Source organism: Tamandua tetradactyla, chromosome 10 (genome assembly GCF_023851605.1).
Source record: "Tamandua tetradactyla isolate mTamTet1 chromosome 10, mTamTet1.pri, whole genome shotgun sequence".
NCBI lineage: Eukaryota > Metazoa > Chordata > Mammalia > Pilosa > Myrmecophagidae > Tamandua > Tamandua tetradactyla.
This window is the reverse complement of record NC_135336.1, coordinates 5,200,082-5,220,704: the sequence shown is the minus strand read 5'-3', so window position 1 is coordinate 5,220,704 and position 20,623 is coordinate 5,200,082. Positions and strand designations below refer to the sequence as shown.

The 20,623-nt window shown below is 41.4% G+C and overlaps 1 protein-coding gene across 4 annotated transcripts in view; it reads left to right on the top strand.

Moving 5' to 3' along the window:
* The first annotated feature begins 3,765 nt into the window (after positions 1 to 3,765).
* Positions 3,766 to 20,623, top strand: part of DGKG (diacylglycerol kinase gamma) — a 206,791-nt gene continuing 189,933 nt past the window's right edge. For 2 of the 4 annotated variants that reach the window (XM_077117823.1, XM_077117820.1), the window contains exon 1: positions 3,766 to 4,033. The gene's annotated coding sequence lies outside the window, so the exon portion shown is untranslated. Of the gene's footprint in view, positions 4,034 to 17,856; positions 18,023 to 18,084; positions 18,392 to 20,623 lie in introns of those variants that run through there. The other 2 variants (XM_077117821.1, XM_077117822.1) reach the window with 2 other exon arrangements.

The window sequence follows — 20,623 nt, the reverse complement described above, 5'->3', positions numbered from 1 at the left end:
AAGGTTAAGTGGAAGGGAGTTTATGGATAATCTCAAATCATCCCTTGGTTTTTTTGTCTGTGAGAAAAATGAGGCCTAGAAAGGCAAAAAGAGTCTCCCCAGGCCAGGACCTGAACCCAGCCTCTGACCTCCTCCTCTGGGCTTAGGAACCTCAACCTCAGCTGTTTTTAAAGCACTGGAAGCTGTTCATCCAGCTTGTCAGAGACAGTCCGACTTAAAAATTTCCAGACCCAGGTAACTGACTCAGCCTGACTTTGCCTTGGCAATGGAGCTCCGTCATCAGCTGCTGGCTTGGATGATGTGTTCCCGGAGCAACATGGCGAGTGTGAGCTGCCAACATTGAAGTCTCAGGGAATGTAAAGTGTTGAGCCAGTTAAACATCCAAAAATGCCCTGTCTCTCAGAAACAAGGATGAATCATCAGAACACTCGCGCTAGGACTGGGTATGGTATTACAGTGGTCACACTCAGAGGGCTCCAGCTTCCCTGCCTCTGACCTTTTGCTCACAGCTCTCTCCTCCAACCTGGACCCAACACACACTCCACTCCCCCATGCAGATCTCCTGCTCCCTGCCTTGACTCTTCAAGTCCAGGGGGAGGATCCCTTCTCACATCCTACAAATTTGCTCTATATAAATAGGCAGTTGGTTTTATACTATCCTTCCTTGCTTCTTAGCCATTTTGAGTGTTTGTTTCATGGCTAACGTGGATTGCAAATGCCCTGATGGAAGGAGCTAAGCTTTATCCTTTGTACCCTCCAGTACATCTTGGAGTATTACAAAAGAGTAAGGTCACAGACACAGTTCTGACTCTAAGAATCTTCCCACTTCACCTTGTTTGAATATAGAACAGACACCAAATACATTCGCATTTGTTTCAATGTGGCTGCAGACTTCACAAAGAAAGTTCAGCAGCCAGGGCCTCTGCCAGCCCATGTCAATCCTTTGGGCAAATTAGAGAACAGATAACCCCTTCTCCCAGGCAGACTCAGTCCTGTCAGGGTGCTAGTTGGGCATGTGGACTGTGGAGTGGATTTCAGGTCCTCAACTGGGAGCCTGGTGCAGTGAGCACAGGCACCACCTGTATGGCCCCTTGCTGGGATCTGACTCCAGATAAGGACACAAGAACTCCTTCTCCATGGCCCTCCCAGCTTTCTGTTGCTACTGGCTTGGGAAAGAAGGCATCAGACTCTACTTTCTAACTTGTTTCCCAATCTCTTCTCTGTCAAAAACAAAGAGTAAGTATTAGAAACCTCCCACACCTTCAAAAGCTCCTTGCTCCTCAGAGCCTGAGGTCCACACCCTGGAAGGGCAATTGAGGGCCCTCTACAATGCGGTCCTGATCTTCCTTTCTTCTACTGAAAGGCCCAGAACTCACCATGGGTTTTCTTACTTCTGTGCTTTCACTTTCCCTCAACCAAGAATGTTCCTTTTCCTGCTGATCTTTATATGAAATCCCTATTCCCCTTTCAAATCCCAGTACAAATCCTACCTCCTTCACAATGCCTCCGTCAGTACAAACTGTTCTTGGTTCTCCCACATTTCTTCTACCTCTTTTACAACGCTTCGTCCATATGTTATTAGCCTGTAACCCATGGGTTAGCTGTCCTTCAGCTTCAGGCCCTCTGTCCACACAGAATTCTCTGTGCTCACCTTCATCGACCAGGATGTACAACACAGCACCACCCTGAGTTCCCCCAAGGGAATTTACTCACCAATAAATTGGTGAACAGTTTTGACTTGACAAATAGTTTATTTCACAGGAAAGGCTTTTCATAGACCATTCCACAATAAACTATTTACTAATCTTTGTAAGCATTCTCGTTCTCCAAATCCTTGCTTGGCGGCTCTGCCCTGGAAGTTTCCTTCTCATTACCCACCCTCAGTGTGCTTCTAGCCATGTATGTTAAGTCTCTGAGCTCTGACTCTGAGTGCCTTCCTCATTTCTCCCATCCAACTTCAGTTTCCTACCCTTTCTAATAGGAAGAACAATTCAGTGTTGCCCCTACCTGCAAATATGCACCCCCAAATCTATCATGATGCTCAAACACAGGCTCTCACTTGATCTAGCCTTCCTTAGAAGGAAAGGGTCAGGAATAGACATAGCAAGAGTGTATTTCCTGTACCATATATCGCAGAGGTTTTCCTCCATAAAGGAGGAGGCTCAGAAGGCAAGGACTGTGTCTTTTTTCCACATCTACACAACCTATAACAGTGAAAAACAAGAGTAGAAAATATTCTACTCTTTAATCCTAAGTAAGGCTCAGGGCTGGAGTCAAAGGGAAGTGACAGAGGACACTGCCGGCGCTTAATAAATATTTTTGGAATGAATGAGTCAGTGAGTGAAAGGGAAGCAAGAAAAGATAAAAGCACCCTCACTGGATTCAGTCCAGCTAAAGGGAAATTTGAGAACCAGCTCAGGGTGATAGAATGAAATGTGAACGGTGAATGGTGCCATGAAACATGAACACAGGGTTCTGGAATCAGGTCTACCTTCATGGCCATGTGGAACCTTGAGGAGGTCTCTGAGCCTCAGTTCCTCATCTGTCCAGGAGCTTGTCTGTGGATGGGCCCCGTATGGACACAGTCCCCCAGAGCTCTCAGGGCTGTTCGACATTCCTGTTTGAGGTTTCTTCCCCAAATGCCCAAACACCAGGGCCCCTCAGCACCTCTACATTCTACAGAAAGCTGTTCTTGGCAGCAGTCCTGGCCTGGGGACCGACACTGCCCGCTGGAGGAAAAGAATTCTCCACTGTAGAAACTGGTAAACTCCACATACTTGACAGATGAGAGTCCACACTCCGGATGACTCTAAATATGACATTAAATGGGCAGAAGTCACCCTGCTGGCGTGACATGCCACACCACCATCCTCCATGTGGTCATGCACGTCATGGAAAGTGAAGAACAAGGCACAGGGCCTGGGCTAGTGCTATCCCTCCCCCCCCCCACCACCGCTCCCCTGCTGTCCTTCCTCCCTCTAACCCAGCCCTTTTTGTGTGTGCTTTTCTGCATTTCTTTTAAAAGAGTTGGTCTATTTGCTCTGCAGAACAGTCTATGCTGACCTAAAAGCATAGAAAATGGGCATTAAACACTCTCAGTCCTGAGACCTGACCCAGAGGTCGTCCCCATTATATTTTCAGAGAGGAAAATCTTTTGGGGTCAAACCAATCCCCTTCTACCCGGCCCAGGAACGTCAGAAATGTGCTCCCGGAGAGGGGTAGTGATTTGTAGGCTAGAGACATTGCGTTCCTGGGAAACGGAGAGAACTTGTTGCTTTTTTATTTTTTCCTCTCACTTGGTTGGGATATTAAGGCAGCAGAGGCCCTCGTTGATACGCAGAAACGCCCGGAGGGTATTTAATCTGTGAAACAGTTGATCTCAGGAGGACTGTCCCCAGGGTCAGTGGCCTCCGCGGCTCTGAGGAGCCCACCACCACAGCACCCTTCCCTCACCCGCCCAGCCCAAACTCCCTACTCCTCCTCCTCCTAATTCGAAGGCCTATCAGTGAGAAGAGCCCTAAAGCAGCTCGCACCCAAGTTGCACCAAAGGGGCATGGGTTCCCACCGAGAGAATCCGCATCCATGTGTGTGCGTGTATGTGCGCGTGCATGTGTATGTATGTGCGCGCGTGGATAAGCGCGCGCGCGGGTATGTGGCGAGGGCGGACTCTGAGCCCGGGGGCAGGGCTCCGCCGTGAGAGTGGCAGCTGGACTTGCCAGGCTGCGAGCTGCAGGTTGCTGAGCCGCAGTGCCGTAGGAGCGGGCAGCCGAGACAGGCCCCTTTCGAGCTCCGGATCCCCCGGGCCAGCGAAGGACCCCGACGCTGCCAATCCCCAGCCCAGCCGCCCGAGCTCCGCGGCGCCCACCAGGACTGACATCCCCCTCCCCGAGCGCGCTGCGCGGGCGGGAAGACGTCCAGACGCCAGCTTCGGTCCCCTTTCTAGTCTCTCGGTTCCTCTTTCCTCCCAAGTAAGGGAATAAGCCCCGAGGAAGGAGAGCTCCCGGCAAGCAGGCAACCAAGTGTTGCACCCCAGGTAAGACCGCGGCCCGCGCGGCGGACTGGGTCTCCGGCTTCGGGGGCGCGGGCTGCAGCAACTTAGAAAAGGCAGGGCAGAGCGAGCACCGGCCGCGTGGCCGAGGAAGGGGCTGTTTCCCTGGCCACTGCGCCCACCCTGACGGTGTCACCTGCGGCAAAGCCCCCGCAGGATGGGGCCACCCCCACCCCTCCCCGGAGGGGCGCGAACACGGGGAGGGTCACAGCTGGGGAGCGGGTTCCCTCTGCGACTGGGAGGCCGTCCCAAATCTCAAAGGTGTGCGGTGGGAAGCGGCCCTGCTCCGGGCAGTTTGCCGAAGCAACTGGTCCCATTTCTCCCCTCCTGGACTTACCTTCGCTTCTTGGTATCCAGTTCGCTGTAGGGCGGCAGTGAGTTGGGGACGCACTGACTCACATCTGCCGACCGTCCCGCGGGGTGTCGGGTTTGGGGAAGCTCCCCAACGCTTCTGGACTTGGGGGCTTTAAAGGAAAGCTGACGAAAACACGGATACCTTGGCAAATATTTTTTAAAAGGAAGAAAAGGTCAGTCAGGGAGAGAATCTAAGACTGGCCTGTGTAGTCTCGGAGTCACAAGAAGTGTGTCTGTGTGTGTGCGTTTGTATCGTGAGGGACGCGCGTCCAGAATCACCTGTGGGGCTTTCCCGAACTCCATCTGCCCACTTCACCCCGCATATTCTGCGATTCGCTCCCTCCAGACGAGTGGACTGGAATTTAGGAAGGAGGCTGTGGAGTTCGAAAAAGCTTCACAGGTGATTTTGATCTACGCCGCTGTCCCCGCCCCACCCCCACTTCCACCCCAATCACGAGGTAGAGACGAGCTATAGCGACCGGGACGAGGAGACATCTCCCAGATGTGAACCGAGTGCCCGGCAACCTCCCCCGCCCCCGCCGCCCCGGCCTCCCCCAGCTGCGGGAGGGTCTGCGGCACCGGTCTGAGATTTGTCGCTGCGTCGCAGTGGCGCGCGAGAGCGCTGCGAACTCGCTGGCGCTCTCGCTCTGGCAGACACAGCGCAGCGGGCTCCCCCCCCGCCTTATTAGCATACGATGACCTCGCGGTGGGGAGGAGGGCCTGGGAGGATTGAGGGCTTCATTTCCGAGGGCTTGATGGGAGTACCTTGGGTCTGGAGGTGTGGACCATGGGGAGGGAGCATGGTCAGGGCACAGGGCTGGAAAACTGCTCCTTCGGTTCGTATAGGGAAACGGCTTCATTTCGCATACCTGGGATTCTCTGTCTGTAAAATGAAGCCTGCAGAGCCATTTGCCGGAGCAAAGGGCGCCCTGTTATCAACGAAGGACATAGGTCATAGGGGACAGATGTCGAGGTCACGTACGTACACCTACATATACACTGTTATGCCCAGTGAATCCTAGGAGGAAAGGTGCCTAATCCTTTGGTCTGTTAAAAATTATCGTATTTGCCAGAAAGTTTGCCCTGATTTCAAATTACTCCCATTAAATAAAGCAACAGCAACTAAGCTAATTCCCTGCTATGCGCCCTCCTCCCCACTCCTCCTGAAGCTAGCTACCCTTAGCATTATGTCCAACTGCCATATGTGTATTACAGGTATTTTGGTGGTAGGTGTCTGGGGTGGGGAGAGCTTGGATGAGTCTCTTCCACTTTACAATTTTATGTCAGTGTTTGATTCAGATAAACAAAGACGGGGAGAAAATAAGTACCAAAGCATCTTGGAATCTAAACTCTCAAAGATGTTAAAAACTACTGAGGCCATCTGTTCCAGGCCTCCACCCTGTCCCCAACTCCCAGTCCAGCACTTTCAACAGGTGGCCCCAGAGTTTACCAATCTGACACTCCTAGAGGTCTGGACTGTGCTCATGTGGGGCTCTGCCAGGGGAGGAACCCAGAAAGCACCAGCCCTTCCCTCTCCTACTGATCACTGGTCGAAGGAATCTGCTGTAAGACTGGCCTACAGCACCTTCTCTAAAAGGGGGGTGGAAAGAGGGAAAGGAACTACTGTTTTGTTGTGGTAAAACTTGTTTTAAAATATCTTATTGTATTACATCATTATGATATACTTTTTTAGTATGAAAGCAATTCAGGTTCTTTGCAGAAAATTTGGGAAGTTTGAAAGTGTGCAGAGAATCAAACAAATCACCCATGATTCTACCAGCCAGATCCTACTGTAAATATAATGGTATTTTCCTTTCCTTATATTTTTGTGCCTTGACAGTAACATATATTAGGTACCCAATAAATGTGCCTTGCACTATTGAGCATCTTATATTCAATATCTCATTTTAATCCTCATAGTTATCTCTAAAGCAGATATTATTATAAGCCCTGTTTTTCTTTGGTACCACAGAAAGTTGAGGTGACTTGGACAAGTCAAACAGCTAATAAGTGGCAGAACAGGATTCAAACCCAGGCTGTATGAACCAAAGTGTAGTTGCTTAACCCCATAGTAACTTCTCTCCTTTTTTCTTGATTAGTGTTGTAGTAAAGTCTGTTGAGAACATCATTTTCAAGGCTGTATATTATTATACCATTAGTCATTTAAATTGTTTCCGGTCTTTAGCAACTAGAAATAACTCTTCAGTAAGAGCACACTTCTTTCCAATTACTTCCTTTGGGTAGATTTCTGGAAGTAGAATCACTGTGCCAAAGGGAATGGATGTTTTAAGGCTCCTGATACATATGACAAGCCACGTATCTAAGGGGCTGCACCAATTTACACTTCCATCCATCAGTGACATCTCTGCCATAAATCAAACCAAGTGGTCCTTAGGGGCTTAAATAGACCATGACCTCACACAAATAGGCCTCGTGGCTCAAGGGAGAAGGAAGCACACAAATCATCCTGCTTATACACATACGTGTGACAATGGAAGCTACACAATATAAAGCTATACCTATTTTATGTGAGTATCAGCTAGAGAAGTCTCCGCGTAGACATTGCCACATATTAACTTTGAATAATTCAAACCATTGTATAAATGTATAAATGTGTGTAACATCCCATTTCTTCACAGAAGTAATTATAACAACGCTCTTATAATGTGCATCACTGTCCGGACCAGCCAGATTCAGCAAACCCATCCCATCACTAACAGCTTCTTCACATGCTGGCATATTCACCGAGTTGCATGCTTGCACTAAGCATCAGAACTCCACAATTAAATCATAGTGTGAGTAGGTATCACCTTGTAATGGAGTTCATCTCTCCCCATCCCAGCCCCCCCCAAAAAAAAACTCTCTCAAAGTAAATGACTACTAATGAAACAATAAGGTCTTACATATCATCAAAAACAAATGTCTTCAAGTGGAAGAGAATGTAGCAGCAGAAGAAAAATTGAATTAGGCAATTAAAAGAGACACCAAGGGGCAATTTTAGAAGGAAACAAATTGGACCTAGCTATGACTTGTCCCTGGGACTGTGTCCCCCTCCTCGCCATCTCTGCTACCACCACTGGGTTTAATAACCCTAGAATATAATCTGTTGTTGGAAAAGGAATAAATGACAATTGAGTCCCCATTATGAGAGCTATGTACTCAAGAGTCAGCTCAGGTCTTAAAATGTCCTTCTTAAAATGCCTCCCCACTGTTCACCTGGGTTAGAGATCTCTTGGCTGCACCCACAGCACCTGTGCACACACTTACTTTGCTATGGTGACTTGGCTTATCTACATATCCTCCACTAACCTGTGGGTTACCTGAGGGCAGAGACTTGCCTGATTATTTTCTGGATCCCTAGCACCTAAGATAGTATCAATGCAGAACAGATGCTCAATTCAATGTGATGAATGAACAAATTAGAGAATTTTCCTGGTACTAGACTGAAGGCTTTATGCACATTTCTTTTTTTTTTTTTTAACTTATTTTATTTTCCCTTCTCCTTTTACTCTTTACCTACAATGCTACATTCCTAACCCTACCACTTCCCCCTTTTCTAATGGCAGTCACAAAGTGGGATTCAAAAATAAGTTCTCTATCCACCGTAGAACCTACCCCACCCTGTTCCATATCCTCTCCCTTTTTGTACATTTCTGTTATGATGCATCTTTATTCTGCCCAGGCTGGTAAGTCTCAGAAATGTGTCTGAAAGGTGTCTAGAGTTGTGCTGGCTTATGCAGTAGCCACTAGCCACATGTGGCTATTTTCCTTTTGGTTTAATTCATTAAAAGTAAACTAAAAATTCATTTTTTTCAGTCACACTAGTGAGACTTACCTCTCAGGCACTGAATTGCCACCTATGGCTTCTGGCTAACCCAGTGAGAGTGAAAATACAGAACATTTTCATCACTGCAGAAAGTCGGACAGTGCTTCTGATCTAGAGTGAGCTTGATGCTGGCGGGGAGTATGTCGTGACCGTCATGTTCTCCACTCTATCCCCTGTATCCAGTATGATGCTTGGCCCAGAGAAGGATTGAGGAGGAAAAGAGAGGAGAATGGTGGTAGCAAATGTCATAGTAAAAATAACTGTACTTTTCTGCATGGTCTGCACTAGTGATATCTACACAGGAACTGATTTTTTGTACTATCCTGGTGGCTAATTTGATGTGAAAGTTTCAAGTAGCCAGAAGTCAGGTTTGACCCTAAGATAATGAAATGACTGAAATGTTTTGACCCAATGTCTTCATTCCCTGCTGCATTTCTCTACCATTCTGCTCTGGGAGAGCAGCCCACAGTACTTCCTACTGTGGTGCCCTGCCTTTCAGTTAAAGTAACTGAGCTGCAGGAAGATCTCTCAATCTCCTAGAGGCCAAGGAATCCCTTCGAGAGGCCCTGAGAGACATATAAAGTGGGTGCTCTTCATGCAGTCCCCACACCCCACATCCCAGTGGCTCATCACCAAGGATGTGTACGATCCCAGAACCTCAGCCCAGGACACCCACTTTTGCAAGTCAGCCTTCTCCCTTTTCTCATGCCAGGATGTCCAGTAGGCTTTGGTTAATCACAAAGTGGTCTTTCCCAACTATTAGGAAATCAGTAGCCATGTGTTCCTATGGCTGGGGAAATTCCCATCTTGCTCAAATGCCCACGCTGCCGTTAATCTCTAAATCATGCAGGTGATGGCAGATACATTCCTAAGGAAGCTCATTTAATCATTTAATCAACATTAATTCTGCATATACTTAGTGAGCACCTATTCTGTACTGGGCATGGTACCTGTTTCTGGAAATAAGACCAACTGGGTTTCCAGGAGCCGAGTAGAGCAAAACCTGAAACAGATATTATGCAGCACAATCCTTAGATGAAAGTTGGAAAAGAGTCACCTAACCAGCCCAGAAGGGACTGGACCAGGGACGTTAGGATACTCCCTGGAATGGGATGAGATTGAGCTGAAATTTTAAGGATGAACAGAAGTTAAGTGGAGAGGTGAGTGTGGATAATAGAGTCTGGGTAGAGGGAACAGTGCGAGCAAAGAAACAGTTTGTCTGCAGTTCAGTGTTGTTGGAGCAAGAAATCTAAGTTAGAAGTGATGACAAATGTGGCAGGAGGCAGATCTTAGAGCCTCTTTTCTGTTAAAGAGTGCATATTTTTTCTTGTAATTGTGTGTTGGGGGGGGTGTGCACTGAGAAATTTTAAGTGGAGACTGACGTGGTCAGATTTTATTGTGAGGGAAATCCTTCTGGCTGCAATTTAGCAGATGGAAGGGAAGATAGAAAGCAGGGCTGTCCACTGGAAGGCCTTTGTGGGAGTTCAAGTAATATGAGATCCTGAACACATGGTCGTACAGATGGAGGGAGGGACAGAATCTGGAAAGAACTTGTAATTGAGAGGGTGGGAAGGGACTGAGGGGGACAGAAAAACCAAGGTTGGTTGTTTACCTGGAAGATAGTGGTTCCATCAACTAAGGGAATCAGGGAACAGGAGCAGGACTAGGTTAGATGATGAGTTCAGTTCAGGGCATGTTATATTTGAGGTGTCAGTGAGAAATTTAGATGGAGATATGGTTGGATAGATGATTTATGTGGATAGAGTCCCAGATTAGGGAGTCACCAGTGTAAGTGGTAGGCGAAACCACAAAAGTTGAAGTGATCATGAAAGAGTCAGGTTTCATTTATCTTGATAGATGTATTTCCAGTATCAGAAAGATCCATGTCAATGAAATTGATGCTTCTTTGATAAAGAAACTTTATCCTCGCAAAGACTCACAACCTTGAGGGTCTGGGTATGACAGAAGAGCTGTGCCAGAGCCATTTGCTGACTCAGCTAGTCCATTGTCCACTGCCCAATGAGTGGTCAGGCACAGTACATAGGTTTTTACAGAAACGCTTGTTTTCTTCTTTCACATTAGGGCTTCACAAATTTGTAAGATGGTCCTTCTCTTTAGGCCAGTAGTTCTCATAACTGGTTAAACATGGAGATCACCTGAGAAGCTTTGGAAAAAATACCAACTGTGGGTCCCATACCCAGAGATGCTAATTTAATTGGTCTGAGATTGGAGATTGGACCCAAGTATTTTTTATAAAGGTCCCCAGGTATCACCTGACATTCAACAGGTTTAAGAATCATTGCTAAACAAGAACTGTTATAAATTCCTTCAGTGATTCCTCAAATTGCAAGGTTTCAAATTACTTAACTGTTCTGACAAATCTCCTGTGAATGCATTATAGGAGACATTGTTGTCTGTAAAATCCATTTTAAAATGTGACAATGTAAACTGGACACTGTGCTCCAGCAATGGCCTAGCGTGTGCAGCACCCCTGTCTTTGCATTCAACAAGTATTTTTCCTTCATGCCTGCAAGGCTCAGGGAAACTTTTTCAGATACCAGGTGCTTAGTTCCACTGTCTACCACATTTCTCTGAGTTAAAATGTACCTGTCAAAAAGAGGTAAGAATCACCCGCTGTGATTTCTTCTTAGTGAACCTTGGTTGTTCCATGAGATCATTGCTTTCTCTTCTAAGTTCTCACAAGTCACCACTTAACCCAATAGTTCCCATATTTTGTTTGTGTTAGAATTGCCTGGAGACCTGTTTTTTAAAAAACAAACGTGATTCTCAGGCTCTAGCCTCAGAGATTCTGATTCAGAGGTGTAAGATGGGATCCAAGAATCAGCGTCTTTTTAACCAACACCTAGGATGATTTTGATGCAACTATTCCTCACCTTTGAGAAGTCCTGCCTTAGAAATGGGAATGAAGCATATACATTGAACTCATACCCCCTCCCCCTAATTTTTACTGGAATAACCAAATATCTGGGGACATTTACCATAATGCTTAGAACCAGGAAAGGATACCAACGTCATCCACATGCCAGAAACTTTGACAGCTTTGCATAATAAAGAATGGGAGCAAGAGTGATTTCAGGGAGAGGCCAACCTATCCATAAGTCACCAGAAGGGAAGGAAAAGTTGGCCTGGGGATTAAACAGAGGACTTTGAGAAGAATTCCACTAGCATCTCCAAGTCTAAGGTGGCAGGAGCTATAGGGGTAAAGCCGGGTGATGAGAAACACAGCTCAATCAAATCAGTGCCTCCTTGGACATGCCTCATGCCAGACATATGGTAAAGGGCCAAAGGACTCACTCTCAGTCAACACATAATAGAAGCTTATGGAAACAATGTTTACGGTTCAAAAGAAGGAAGACATCTAAGGATGCAAAACTAATGTACCCCTATAAAATACTGGTCAAAAAAGAGAAAAATTAAAATATTTAAGTTGTATTTATAAAGATTTAAGAGGTTATAGCAGAAACTATCAAAAAGGAACAATCTGAAATCAGGAAACTTTGCCTGCTTTCAAATAAACAGTATTTTGCAGAATTAAATATCATGCAATGGATGCATGAACGTTGGAATGATGCAGAAAACTGATGATGTGTTTACATTATCACAACACTAATGGAAAACACATAAAGGAATGAAATGATTAGTGAAAAAATGAAGGATATACTAAAACATAAATACACAGAGTTTTTCAGGAGAAGAGGAAATAGAATATAAATTATAATAAAAATGTAGAAAAATATTTTTCCTAACTTCAGTTGAGGATGGTTTATGTGTACCAGGGAATGTTAAAAGTATATTATGGTAAAAGCTATTAATTATAAGAGCAAAATGTTATACAATCAATTCATTCATAGAAAGAAATAAGCAATGTCAGAAGGCAATAGAAATGTGGCTATAGAATTTTGAGGTAGTAAGATTATGACTCAGAATTCTGTATTCAGCAACATAAAGGAAGAAAGGAAAGATTTTCTCAGATTAAAATATATCCAGAAAGTAGAGCACTGAAATCCTTTACTGAAAAATAAAATTATTCAAAGTATTCTGGTAAATAGGAAAGTTAATAAACATTAAAATTTGGGAATTGAAAAGGTATGGCATAAAACATATGTGTGAGCAAAAAAATCAGTCAAATAGAGTTAATGTTTGTGTTATTAATATGGCTATGAAACAATGTAATGGTCAAAACTAATTTTTAACAAAGAAGACAAATAATATAAGGAAATTACGAATAAGAATCTGGGTCTAAAAACTCAGATTACCCCAAGAAAAAACCCTCTTGAGGTGCTAAATTTCTCATCTTGTACTGTGGAAGATACTGAATGTTGTTTCATTGTTGACATAGAAATACGATTTAAATAAGAAAAAGAGTAGATGAATATAGAACTAGAAGTGTCATGTTTTTATTTCAGAACTAAGAGGAAGATTTGGAACATTACAGCCAAGACTAAAAACAAAAAGGAAAGTAACAAGAAAATGTAAAAATAGAAAGTATAAAACAAGATGATAGAAGTGAGGTCAAACATTTTAGTTATCACATTAAGTGTGAATGGTTTAAGGGTTTCTATTAATAGACAAAGAGACATGGACTGGGCAAAAAAAAATTCTAAAAAAATGCTGTTTTAAATAAAGTGGGACAGAAAGGGGGAAAAGGAAGAGACAATATTAATTTTAGACAAAGTGGAACTTAATGCAGAAAACAGTAAATGGTGCAATAAATGTGACAAAGATATAATCCATTAGAAGACATAACATCCATGACTACTCTTATTTTGAATGGCATAAATTTAAAAATTTGGAAAATAAAATTGGCAAAATACAATCATGGAAGGAGACTTTAATGCACTTCTATCAATCTCCAATAGACAAGTAAAAAAATAAGTATACAAATAATTTTAAGGATATAAGGAAATCAATGCAGTGGACATATACTGGACTTCACAATTAAGCAGGAAAGAATATATCTATTTATTAAAATGCTTATGAAGTATTGAGAAATTTTTACCCATTGCAAAGAAAATCGTAATATTCCAAAAGTAGCAATTTTTCTACCTGTTAGAGAAAAATAAAACTGAAGTGGAGTCACTCTATGTTAAGATATTGTAGAAACTTAATGTTGACCTGAAACCTAAACACATCCATCTGCTACCAATAATTCAGCATTTAGTGAGAACAAGACTAAAGACCTGTTATTTGACAAGCACCAAGTGTGCAGAATGCTTCCTTCTTTAAGAATAACGAAATAGAAAAACAGATAGGAACTAAGGAAAATATTAAAAACTAAGGGAGTAAGGAAGAGAATACACAATGAAAACAAGCTACTCCAGCCAGACCTAAAAGGAGACTAGAATCCGTAAAGGAGTGTAAGAAGACCTGGCCTCTACAAATCAGAAGAGAGAGAATAGGCTGAGATGAAAATGAAATATGGTATTGTAAAAAGGTGGATGAGATAAAGAAGGACTGCAGGGACACTAAAGCACAATAGCAGAATTAAAGTCCATTAGCTGGAACTTATTAGCACAGTTTATTCCATAGGAAAATCAATTCAAGTATGTGGAGCAATTATCATTGAAGGCAATTAAAGAGATGTTTAAATAATTATTTTAAATCTTAAAGGTTTTTTTGGCTTAAATATTTGTTATTTAAATAAAAATTTTTATTACATTTAAAAAATTTTTTAATTTTAAATTTTTTTTAAATTTAATTTTTAATTTTTAAATTTTTACAATTGACCTTTTTTCTTTCCAAAAATAACATATATACAAAAAAGGAATAAATTTCAAAGTACATCACCACAATTAGTTGTAGAACATATTTCAGAGTTTGACATGGGTTACAATTCCACAATTTTAAATTTTTATTCCTAGATGCTCTAAGATACTGGAGACAAAAAGAGATATCAATTTAATGATTCAGCAATCATACTCATTTGTTAAACCCTACCTTCTCTGTATAACTCCACCATCACCTTTGATCTTTCTGTCCCTCTCTTTAGGGGTATTTGGGCTATGGCCATTCTATCTTTTTCATGTTGGAAAGGTCTGTCACTAATATGGGGTAGGGAAAAATCATAAGTTTTAAGACTTTATGCTAAAGTAGAATATCTTCAGAGAGAAGATATGCAGTGTTTAAAAAAAACATGAAACATAAAATCTGGATCTAAACCCTAAGATTGCATTTTTAAATCCTGAAAAGATGGGTGTTGGCCTGGAGTCAAAAGAAAGGCCAGGACAGTAAAAATAAAATGTTCAGAAATCCTTGGTTTAACTGTGAGAGAGCCATTTCATTCTTGACACTTAAATTTCATGAAATAATACTTACAGAGTTTATTTTCTAGTAACCTATCTCCCAAACCCAAGAGTCTAAGAAAACATACTCCACACAGCAAGTGACAGAGATCAAATGCCTCAGTTATAACAATTTACATAAACAAGCTAAATGATCCTTTTTTTTTTTTTTTTTCACATGGGCAGGAACCAGGAACCAAACCCGGGTCTCTGGCATGGCAGGCGAGAACTCTGCCACTGAGCCACCATGGCCCACCCTAAAATGATCCATTTTTAATAAAGACCTTTATATTGAGTCAAAAACTAAAATTCAACCATATGTTTTCATCACTGACCTCCCCAACATAATGTGATATGCAAAGACTCAAAGTAAAATTCTGAGAAATGCTATAGCAAACAGATGCAGGGAAACCTAAAGCAAAAGTACTGATATTAATATAAGACAAAATGCAATTCAAGTAAACTTCACTAAATAAGATATATAGATGAAGAGTCCAATTCACAGTGAGGATATACCTTCACTGTCATGGAAATATATGCATCAGTTAATATGGCATCAAACACTGATAGAAACACAATAGTAGTGGAAGATCTCAAACTGCAACTTGTGGCCTTTCATCTATCAAGTAAACAAACAAAAATAATATAAATACAGGAGCTGCATAACATAATGAATACAACTGAAAATATATAGACTGTATAATACTCAAAATATAAAGAATGAAATTTCTTCTCCTAGGCTCATCAAATATTTACAGAAATTTATTATATATTAGGCCACAAACAAACCTCAGCAAATTCCTCAAAGCCAAAGTAGTAAAGGTCATAATCTCTAACATAAGAAATGAGTAAGAAAAATAAACAATATAAGAGACAACAAATAAATTATATATATTCATGCAATAAAATACTATGTAGCCTCTTATGCAAGCTTCAGTTAGACATTGTTACCTACCATAACTTGCCAAACCCCAGCCAAAACCATTCCAGCCAATCCTAAAGAACTCCTAGGGCAATATATAAGATTCTGCAAAAGTTCCATGCACTAGGGTAACTTTCCAGAAACCTGCAACCTACAAATGGGTTCCTGGATCAGATAAGTCCTAAAACTTAGAGGGCCCAGCCTCTCCAGAACATCAGCTAGTTCTATCTCCCTACCCCATATTATCAACAGCCCCTTCCAACATGAAAAATTTAGAATAGCCCAAATATCTCTAAAGAGTGGGATAGAAAAATCAGAGGTGATGGGGGAGTTACATAGAGAAGGTAGGGTTTAACAAATGAGTATGATTGTTGAATCATTAAATTAATATTTCTTTTAGTCTTCAGTATCTTAGAGCAGCTAGAAGTAAAAACCTAAAATTGTAGAGTTGTAACCCATACCAAATTCTGAAATCTGTTCTACAACTAAGTGTAGTGCTCTGCCTTGACATTTATTGCTTTTTTGTATGTATCTTATTTTTCACAAAAAAAAAAAAAAAAAACAGTCACTTGTGATGATAAAAAAATATTTAGTCCTTCTAGCCTCCTATATTCTGGAGCATCCAGAAGGAAAAAATATAAGCATGTGGTATGGTAGCCCATGACAAACTTTGGAATCTGTCCTGTAATGACTTGTTGAAAGTGCTTTGAAAACTATTGCTTTATGCTTTCTTTGCTTTGTATATATAATGATTATACAATAAAAAAAAACTTAAAAATACTATGTAGCCATAGAAATCAGTATTTTATGTAGAACAGTATTTGACAACATCAAGTAATAGTCATCATATACTGCTAAGGGAAAAAAGTAAAAAACAGTAAAAGGAAGTTCAAATTAAAAAAATATATATATGTATAGAAAAATGGGAAAATTCTAGAAAGAATTTACAGCAAAATGTTCATTGTAATTATACTTGAGTGGTAAGATTATATATGATTTTTATTTTAAATCATTTTAAAATATGACTTGGAGTCTTGGCTAAGATTAATAATGTGCTCACACTGCTTATGGTTTGTGAAATCTATCCTCTTCCATTTTTTTAGTAATTGAAACAAGATTGGATTTGCTTGTTTCTAGTCCTTTGGCATTTTGCTTCTCTTCTTTAAACTTCTCAAAGATGAACTTGCATTCTGAAATTCTCCTGGCTTCTTTCTCCCAAATAGTGAACCAAGCTGGTCTTTGCTATTCTTCTTACTCTAAAAATTAGCCACCCCACTCCCAAACTTTCCTTGCCCTTTTTTGCCTTTAGCAGTTTTTAATTGTTGTTGTTATTTAGTATTTTCAGATCATTTTGAGCTGTTGTTTTCAGGATATAATTCTTACTACATTTTCCTTTTTTTCTGAATATCTTTTTCAAATCTTAACCCTGAGGGCACTTGTTGTGAAAACATCATTTCTTTTTCCTCTTTACTATAATTTTTTAATGCCTCGCTATTTAAGAGAACTTCAGTCTGCCTCTCTTCGAGACCCTTATACAATTATGACTGTCTTTTCAGGAAAAAAAAACAAAACTTTAGGGAAATATTTCTACCTAAACCTAGAGTTCCTGACTATTTATTACAGTCAGGCTTCTCCATGACAATCATGACCTCAGAGTTGTTTTGGTTTCTCTCTCTTAAAGTGTCTTTCTTTACCAAGCAAGATCTCTCTGTTGGTTAGAATTAGGTCCAGAGGAGTTCCTCCAGCTAATCTTCTTTACTCAACGTAGGCAAGAGACATAAAAAGTCATTGTCTGATGCTCTACTTTTATCCAAATGTGGCTTTCAGCAAAGGGGCTTTTCAGATGCCTATCACTGTTCTAACTGCTCTTGTGGCTAGGAAGGAATTGGCCATTTCCTTCTTCTGGCCAAGTGGCCTGTAAAATATGCTCATAAATGATATCACATGGTTTCTCTTTTCTGCTCACTCATGTAATATCCTGAGGACTCTAACCTTACAGTCAAAATCCCCGTCATAAACCAACACTGGGTCCAAGTTCATATTACCATGTAGACATTTCAGTCTGTAATAAACTTTCTAGTACTCTTTGTAATTATGTGTGTGTGTGTGTGTGCGTGCGTGTGTGTGTGTGTGTGTGTGTATCTATCACTAGGCACTTTTGTATTCTTATTCATCTATTTTCCCAGCAGTTCTACACAGTGGATCAATTCATAGTATTATTCCAGCTCTTTGATCCTCTCTCTTGTCAACTTCTGGGCAAATTCATGTCCCCCATACTCATCAGATGCAAGCCCTTCATTATTAGACCTTTGAACTCATCCTTCCAACATATGATAAATCATAGCCCAGAAATCTACAGCCAGTTTACTGACACTCTTTAGCCAATTGTTTCTTTTTATTCTAGAATCCCAACTGCCAGCAGAAATAATAGATGACCCCACCATCTGTTTTCCCAAGTCTTTCATTGGAGATCAGGTCATACTAGATGCTGAAGGTCCAAGACTAGCAGGAGATCAGGCCATACTAGATGCTGAAGGTCCTTGAATGCCTGGAAAAGGAATTGGCCACAGGTGAGAGGCAGTGAGAAACAATTGTTGGAAAATAATTGAAACTAGTGGTTTTGTGGGGCAGTGTCTCGTGTGCAGTGCAGGCTGAAATGAAGCAGGGCAATTATGGAGGTTAAATTCATGTTGGGGCCAATTATTAGGAGGCTATTACCAGAAACTGATGTGCTGTTACAAGGTATGAAATGAAGAGAAATAATATAAATTATTTGTTTGACAGATTTGAGAGATAATATAAAACAAACCCTGGTGAATTTTTATCAAATTTCATATTGAAATTTTTGTAGAGAGAAGAGGTCAAAGTAAATAAAACCAAAGTACCTAGCCCATTGAATATGGAGAATGGTCTTTCCATTGAAAAAGTGAGGAAGATTGGTAAGTTATTAAATTTTCGTGGTGGAAGTAGGACTAAGAGAAGTTTGAGAGTAGATATATTTATGTATTTAAAAGTCACACCTAGTAAATCGTGGAGGAATCAGTAAGTACCTGTGAGCCCATCAGCAACAGGCTGTCTTTCCAACCAAACTAAAGTCAGCATGTGATTGCACTCCTGATCAAAACAATGTCAGTCCATCAAATGAAATGATCTTTTTTCTTTCTTCTTTAGTGGGGCTGGTTTCTGTAGGCTATTTCTGCTTAGTTCAGAGTGATTCATCCAGGGAAGCCAATCCCTCCAATCAGATGGTAATTTATTAAACACATTCAGCCGAATGACTAACTCTGTGCTCATCTTCCATACCCTCCAGTATCTTAATCTACCCCGTGCATCCAGTCACTTCTAACCCCTGCAAGCAGATGTCACCACAGAGTTCTCATGTCATAGCTTCTGCTTTATTCATTCATTGCTTCTAGGGGTGAAGGTGAAAATTTACACTCTTCTATCTTTCACAGATGATGCTGAAAAGCATCCTCTTTCGTCTCCACCCCCTGCCTTAAACGGAAGTCTAAGATTTTTCATTCCTAAATGTACACATTCTCTCACCTTAAACTCCTTCTCCACTGTGTGAGGAGTGATTTCTACACACCAGGCACATCCATGTGTCAGCAACTTGCTAGGAAATCTGTATTCATTAACTGTAATCTTACTCTGAATGATATCACTATTCCCTAAGGAAACTTAGGCTCGGAGAGATTAAGCAAGATTAAATAGTGTGCCCAAGACTTCAAATCAAGGAAATTTCATGAGTGAGCTGTAGACCATTCCACAGTTTGTTGGACTCCAGGATTATACTGTGTTTTATTTTGCTAACACTGCCAGAATGCAATACACCAGAAATGAGTTGGCTTTTTAAAATCATTTTTATAACTTTTTTTGTTGTATAATATAACATATGTACAAAGCAAAGAAAGAAAAAAAGCCATAGTTTTCAAAGCACTCTTCAACAAGTAGTTACAGTACAGATCCCAGAGTTTGTCATGGGCTACCATACCATACTCTTCAGATTTTTCCTTCTTGCTGCTCCAGAATATAGGAGGCTAGAAGGACTAAATATTTTTTTATTATCATCACAAGTGACATTTTTTCTTTTTTGTGTGAAAAATAAGATTTATACAAAAAAGCAATAAATTTCAAAGCCCAGCATCACAATTAGTTGTAGAACAGATTTCAGAGTTTGGTGTGGGTTACAATTCTACAATTTTAGGTTTTTACTTCTAGATTCCCTAAGATACTGAAGACACAGAGAAATATCAATCATAAATGAATTTGAGCAATCATATTCATTTGTTAAAACCTACCTTCTATGTATAACTCCACCATCACCTTTGATCTTTCCCACTCTTTAAGGATGTTTGGGCTATGGCCATTCAAAATTTTTCATGTTGGAAGGGGCTGTCAATAATATGGGGTAGGGAGATAGGACTAGCTGACGTTCTGGAGAGGCTGGGCCCTCTAGATTTCAGGACTTGTCTGGTCCAGGGACCCATCTGGAAGTTGTTGGTTTCTGGAAAGTTACCTTAGTGCATGAAACCTTTGTAGAATCTTATATATTGCCCTAGGTATTCTTTAGGATTGGCTGGAATGATTTTGGTTGGGGGTTGGCAAGTTATGATAGGTAAAAATGTCTAACTGAAGCTAGTGTAAGAGTGACCTCCAGAGTAGCCTCTCAACTGTATTTGAACTCTCTTAGCCACTGCTACTTTATTAGTTATACTTCTTTTCCCCTTGGGTTGGCTTCTATAAAAGGAATCTATTAAGTTATAAGTTTGTAGTTCTAAGGCTATAAAAGTGTCCAAACTAAGGCATCGAGAGAAAGATACCTTGACTTAGAAAGGCCAATGGCATGGAACGCCTCTGTCAGTTGGGAAGGCTTGTGGCTGGCATCTGCTGGTTCTTTGGCTTCTGATTTCAAAAGCTTCCAGCTTCTGATTCCACTGGCTTCCTTGCTAAGCACCTGTGGGCCTTCACTTAGTTCTCCCAGGCAAAACTCTGGGTTCTGGCTTACTTAGCAACTCAGGGAAAAATTTGAAATCTTAATCTAGCAGAGCCCTAGATCCTCATTTATAAAATAAGAGTAATGGATTCCCTGTTATTGTGTTATTGTGACACTAGTGGTGACACTCAATCTTCAGTATTCAAAAACTCAGAATTCCATGCAATCTTTCTTA